This window comes from Frankliniella occidentalis, unplaced genomic scaffold, assembly GCF_000697945.3.
Source record: "Frankliniella occidentalis isolate FOCC.00 unplaced genomic scaffold, Focc_3.1 Scaffold19, whole genome shotgun sequence".
Classification (NCBI taxonomy): domain Eukaryota; kingdom Metazoa; phylum Arthropoda; class Insecta; order Thysanoptera; family Thripidae; genus Frankliniella; species Frankliniella occidentalis.
The window spans coordinates 2271774-2278383 of record NW_026267149.1 but is presented as its reverse complement, the minus strand read 5'-3'; the positions used below and the strand labels follow the sequence as shown (position 1 = coordinate 2278383).

General features: G+C 54.2%; 1 protein-coding gene and 1 non-coding gene across 2 annotated transcripts in view; one reads left to right on the top strand and one right to left on the bottom strand.

Annotated features, from left to right (window-relative positions):
• Positions 1-6610, top strand: part of LOC113214394 (tubulin alpha-3 chain-like) — a 47994-nt gene that overhangs the window by 23851 nt on the left and 17533 nt on the right. The gene's annotated exons all lie outside the window — the stretch shown is intronic.
• Trnag-ccc (transfer RNA glycine (anticodon CCC)) lies at positions 6038-6108 on the bottom strand. Its single transcript has one exon. It is a non-coding gene; the product is annotated as a tRNA-Gly (tRNA).

The window sequence follows — 6610 nt, the reverse complement described above, 5'->3', positions numbered from 1 at the left end:
GGGAGAAGCGGGTGCCTTTATTCCAGCTTTCCAGCTTCCAGTTTTGTTCTTCGTTACTTCCGATTCTAGCGGAGTACCACCCGACCCGACCCGGAGGAGCTTCAACTCACACGGACGTGCTAATAGGCAATCACACTAACCACGGCTAACGTGACGTGTGCGTATATCGCCAGGCCCAGAAGCAGCCCCCCCCCCCTCGTGCCGCAACGCTGTCAACGACCTCCCCGAGTCAGGGGACGGGGGACGCGCAGCACACAGCCGTACACGTACACAGCCCGATGAGGAGTGCAAAAATTGAAAGGGGCGTGACACCGGGAAGGGGCGCTGATCGGGCGATGGACTTTACGCCCAACACTCCTGCGCGGAGTCAGTCGCGGCTGCGGTAGGGGACAGAGACAACACCACACCACGCCACTCGTTTTGCCCGCGACGAGCCCCCTGAGCCCCCATGTCCGGCCGTCCGCCTGGCTGGCAAAGGATGTCGGTCCGTCCGACTCGCCTTGGCTCGACGGCGCTGCGGTACAGTAAGTCACAGTGTGAGTGCACCCGCGCCGCAGCTGATGTGGGGGGCAACCGCCGCCAGGGAGACAATTTGTGCTCAAACCAAACCGGCGCCGTGCAAGTCGTCGTGTCCGCCGTGCGAGCGAGAGAGGAGAGGAGGTGGGAGCCGTAGCTCTGAAGGACCCACCGAGGACCTCGCCAGGACCCACGCTGCATCTGCACGTCAAGCCGAGGTCAAGCCCTGCTCTACTGCGGTGACCTGCGCCCCCGCGCCGCCGCCCACCAGTCGAGTGGTGCGCTCTAGCGGCGGCGGTCGGTAGCTCGTTGCAGCCGGGCCGGCGGCCCTACTCCCGCCTGAGTCCCCCCCCCCCCCCCCCTCGCCCGTCAGGTCTGCCAGCCCGGCTCAGTCCAGTTCGTCGCTCGCGGTTCGCTGTTTGTTTACGATCGCGGCCGGTCCAGCGGTAGTCGTGGTCCTGACGCAGGCAGAGCGAGTGTCGCGGTACCCGGGTGTCGTGACGACGCGAGTGTGACGGCGGTGACGGTGCGAGCGCGGTCGAGAGGCTTCCGGTAAGTTGTTGTTGCTGCTGCTTTGCTTTGCTGTAGTTGGACTGTCGACAAGGACAACAGTTCAATTTTGAAAATACTCGGCGCCTTTGAACCCCAGCGGCCCATCTCACTTTTTCCCATGTGTGCCACTGCCTTATCATCCGTATGTCGTCGCCGCTACAGTCAGCTTGTTTCGATTTGTCTTCGCGCGAATCACTTCTTGTTGTTTGATTTGCTGCTCGTCGCTATGGTTGAAAATTGTGCCCTCTGCGTTCCTTTTTCGCTCCTGCGGCCAACTGTCATGCGATCGCGATCGAACCATGGGATCTGTCACTGCACCTTACCCACCTTGCCCTACTGTACTGGCGACCTAGCGCGGATAGAGACCAAACAGCGAGCTGCCCGCCCAGGGCCGCACAGGGACGACACGCAGGTAGGATCGTGGGTGGACTCTGCTCCTCATCGCGCGAGTGGGCGTGGGCTTTGTAAAGAATGTCTTAAATTCGCATCTTCATGTATGTTAAAAACGAATGAACAATAAATCATTCCGGTAAAGCTGAAATTGAAAAGAATGCGGGGAAGAAGAAAACGGAACTCACTATGCTTTAACATGGTGACTTCCGTTTTCCTGTTCCCTGCATTCTTCTGCATCTCAGCTTTACCGGAATGCTTTGCTCTGTTTCGCACGAGGTTTGGCAATAAAGGCAAATACTAGTTCTCATTTTATTCAACGTAAATGAATTATGAGCATTTTTCCTGCCAATTTGTAATCGAACGAGGTAAATGTGGCTACTAAAGGGTTTTCAGTTTTCACTCAGTATTTTCGTGTACAGAGTATTACATAATGCGCGTATTACGCGGGTATTACACAGGTGTTGAATACACAATTCTACCCTTTGAAGGGGTATTTTCCCATTTTTCCGCGTTATTACATTACGCGTAATACGTAATTTAGGAGTTCAGTATATCAGGTGGCTGATTAACCCCGCGCACTTCTGTAGTTAGACTGTACCGCACGCACGAGTGCAGGCGGGTTGCCTACTCGCCCGGCCCGGGGACAGGGGCGATAGGCAAGGCCACTCGCACTCCTGCGTGCGGTACAGTCTAACAACAGAAGTGCGCGGGGTCAATCAGCCGGCTACTATTACGGAGGGGAACGTCTTCAGTCGGATACAGTCAAGTAAGAAACAGTTGCTCGCATTGAGTCGAGTCCCCACGGTGAGATCAGCTTCATCCCGTTTGAGTTCGAGCAATATCAGGTCGGTGATTAACCCCGCGCACTTCTGCAGTTTTATTATTCCACATTCCTACGTGCGGGCGGGTTGCCTACTTGCCCAATACTCGCCTGGCCCGTAAGGCGCCGTGGACAGGAGCGACAGGCAAGCCAGCCCGCACCGCACTCCTGCTTGTGGTGGTATAGAAGTGTGGCGCGATGTTAATCAGCCACTTGGTATAATTCTGTCCTTGTTTACACAGTGGTTGCTCAATGACTGAAGCAGTTTTGCGAGCAGGTAACGTGATGCCACGCAGGTCGAAGGGCAATCTGCTTATCTTATCATGGGACTATGATCGTGCTCGGAAGACTACTCTTCCGCCCAAAATGGCACTTCCCTCACGTGTATTAATTGCACCTGTTCACGTCGCGGAGGACATTGCGCTGTATGCCCGAGCCCAGACGTCCATTTGTGTTTCATGAAACCTGCGCGGGATTAAAGGCACTCCAGTAAAGCTGGAAAGAGGGAGAATCAGTCGCAAGGACAAGGACATCATCTCGGTAGGAAAGAATTTGACACGAATAAAACGCAAAATATTTCGTGTTGTCCGACTGTGATATCCAAATTCTTCTCCCCCGTATTCTTTTTACTCGCTCCGGAATGCTTATTGTGTGTGTTTTGATGAGCGCGCCCCTTCTGGTTATACTGTACCGCACGCAGGCGCAGCCGGGCGTACCTACCGGCTCTCACTACGGCGCTTGTTACAGCCCTAGAGCAGACAGATGAACAGTCGGACGGTCTGCAGTATGCAACCCGTTTGCACGCCTGCATGCGGTTTAGTAAAACCGGAAGTGGGCACGGCTTAGAACACCCACCCTGTATGTATTGTTATCGCTGGGTCGATTATTTGCGCCCATTTTTATTTCCCACTTCCAAATGCTTTAAGTACCCTTGATTTTTCTTGTAGTGATTGTTTTTGTGTGCAGTGGGGAATGGGAAAGAGGGGTGGGGAGGGGGAGGGGTGGCGAGGCCACCGCCCTCCTGTCCCGATAACCCAGCGAGCACAAGGATAAGTGAAGGAGCGGGTACGTACCCGACCCGAGCACCAGCCGAGGTGCATCGAGCCAAGACGGAGCGTCCGTATTCGTCTCAATCATTAACGAACAGCAGCAACAGGTGACATAGGAAAATTTTCGCTACTTTTTATACTGATTGGTTTCATTCATAACGGCGTTGTGATTAGTTGGAAACTCGGAATGTGCTTGTTCCTGCGGGGTTCTCGGATGGGAGTTGATTTCCTATCTTTAAGTATAGTCATTTTTTTTATTTGTTACGTCGCACGGTTTGTACAGAGGTGTGTACCGGGTGTTTCTTTGCGTGCACTCGCCCGCCAACGTCACGGCACCTTGCGGGCGAAGAGAGCAGGGAAACCTCGCAGCTCCGGGGCGTATATGCAAAGAAACCCTCGTTACTCACATCAGTCTGTGACAATGAGCTGGCGGCGCAAATGATCGCTTCTATCCTTCGCATCATCTCGCGCCGCACTGTTAAATAAATATGTTGTAAATTTACAACACACTTGATGAAAAGTTTGAGAGCAACAAATGTGGTTAAAAAACAAAACATGTTGTAATCCAACAACATTCACAAAATTTCCTGAAACAAATTTGAAAAAAGTGGTTATTTACTTGCACCTGCGCTAAAAATTTGTAATAACACAAAGTTGTTCGTTTCGTAACGATAGATGTTGCTATCAAACTTTACAACGGTTTTGTTGTTGTGTTAACAACATATGGTGGTCAGTAGAGTAATTATTGTTAGGGACCACAACGGGTAAAATAGAACGAATTTTGTCACATGCCGATGAAAACAAACGATGTTGTTTTTAACAAAGTACTCATCACATATTGTGTCATAATTTTACAACTTTTTTAACAGTGGCACCCATAATATCAGCCATTGTCAGCCATGTCAGCCAAAGAAGTCTTTATTCTTTTGGACAAATGGACAAATAAGCCAATTGTTTCACTATGTGCATGTGTTGAGGTAAATATAAGGGGACTGTCTAAAAAGTGAGTAAGAGTAATTGAAATATGTGTTCGTTATTTTTCAGCGATGATCAGCCGACGGGAGTGCATGGTGCGTTGGGGCCGGCTGGTGCGGTACAGCCGAGGGTTCGCCTCCACGGCGCCCCCCGTCCCGGCCGCCAGCAGCGGGGAGCGCCGCGCGGCCTACCTGCGGCGAGCCAGTGACATCCCGCTGCTCAAGGAGACCGTGGGCCAGGTGCTGCAGCGCACCGCGGACAAGTTCCCCGAGAGGACGGCCGTGGTCTCGCACTACCAGAACAAGCGCATCACCTTCCACGAGCTCATCAAGAAGGCCGACCGCCTCGGGGCCGGGCTCCTGGCGCTGGGGCTGGCCAGGGGCGACCGCGTGGCGGTGTGGGGGCCCAACTCCCTGGAGTGGGTCATCGCCAAGCTGGCCTGCGCCCGGGCGGGTCTCGTTCTTGTAAGTATACCGCGCTGGAGGAAATTTGCTGTCCCCTTGATATTGCATTTCGACGTATGTATTTCGGGGTCGTTTCCCGCCAGGTAACGTTGAACCCGGCGTACCAAGCCAAGGAGTTGGAACACTGCCTCCGGAAGGTCGGCGTCAAGGGTCTCATCTGCAACCACACGTTTAAGACTCAGAACTACCACAACGTGATGCTGCAAGTGGCGCCGGATATAGCCTCCGGTACGCCCGGCAACCTCAAGTGCGAGAGGTTGCCCGACTTCAAGGCCCTCGTCACTATCACGGACGAGCTCCTGCCGTGAGTGCAGAACAAGCCTGCGTGACCAGTGCAGCTACGGCATTAGCTTACCTTTCGTCCAGCTCCAGCTTGGCCTCTAATCAAATTTGAAACATTTTTCTCTGTCCCTCAGGGGGTCTCTAAGGTTTTCGGAAGTTATCGCCGCGGGTACGGACCTAGGGGTGAGGGAAGTCCGGAGCATGCAGACGGAAGTGAACCCGCACGACATCGTCGAGATTCAGTTCACCTCCGTGAGTTTTAAGCCCCTCGTTACCTGATTTAATGACATATGAAACAAGAAGACAATTGCTGGTGAAGCAGGCTATAATTCTATCGTTTCTCAGGGCACGACGGGCTCCCCGAAGGCTGCCATGTTGTCCCACTACAACATTGTAAACAACGCACACATCCACAACCTCCGACGCTTCACCACGGGCGCTCCCAAGGTGAGTTCTAGGGGTCATGACCCCACGAATGTTTGGACGTGTGCTTTTGGTCGAGCTCCGGGATGGGTGTCTAAATACCCGCTCTCACCTTCGCAGAACCACGACATAGTGTGCTCGTTGGTGCCCTTCTTCCACGTGTTCGCGAGCGTGATCGGCATCTTGGCGTGCGTCGAGACCGGCGACACGCTCCTGGTCGCCGGCCCCCACTACGAGGCCAAGACTGCGTACGACGCCATCAGAGCCGAGAAGTGGGTGTTCAACATCTAACAGTTGACAAAATTTCTTTTTCTGGTAAAATTGTTAAGTTTTTTGATGGTTCCTGTAGAGCGACGGTCGTGTTTGGCGCGCCGACCATGTTCGTGGACCTGCTGCAGGAGCTCGAGAAGCACGACAACAAGGGGATGGAGTCGGTGGACATGATGTTCAGCGGCGGGGCCATCGCCACCAAAGAGCTGCTCAAGAAAATCAAGCAGAGCCTGCCCCACGTCGCCCTCCGAGTAAGTCAGAGAAACGGGGACAATAAATGTCCAAAAATCACTTGCACCGCCCGGGAATCGAACCCGGGTCGAAAGAATGGGAATCTTCCATGATACCACTACACCAGCGGTGCCGAGATGGGCAGAGTGGGCTGCGAGAGGAGTGTGCCGCTGCCCGCCCACTGAGCCAGTGGAGAGGGGAGGGGGAGCCGCACGCGACGGCGCAGTACAGCGAGTACAGTGTGCCTCCCTCCCCCCCCCCTCCACTTCACCCGCCACTAGGAGCTTGGAGTCTATCATCCACATGCACCTGGCCGCCGCGAATGGACTATGAAGTGAATGTTCTGCCGCGTTCTTTCACGGAACTTCGTCGACCCGATAACGATAACGGGAGGGTTCTGTTTTCTTCACGCAGCAAGGCTACGGCATGACGGAGACGAGCCCGGCTACCTTCACCATCCCGTTCGACGTGGACGACCCGAATCGAGTGCTCACCTACGTCGGGGAGCTGCTTCCCCACCTGGAGGCCAAGATTGTGGACGCCAACGGCAACACGGTGCCATTTGGAGAGAAGGGAGAGCTCTGCATCCGCGGCTACGCCACCTGCAAGGGCTACTGGGAGGACCCCGAGAAGAC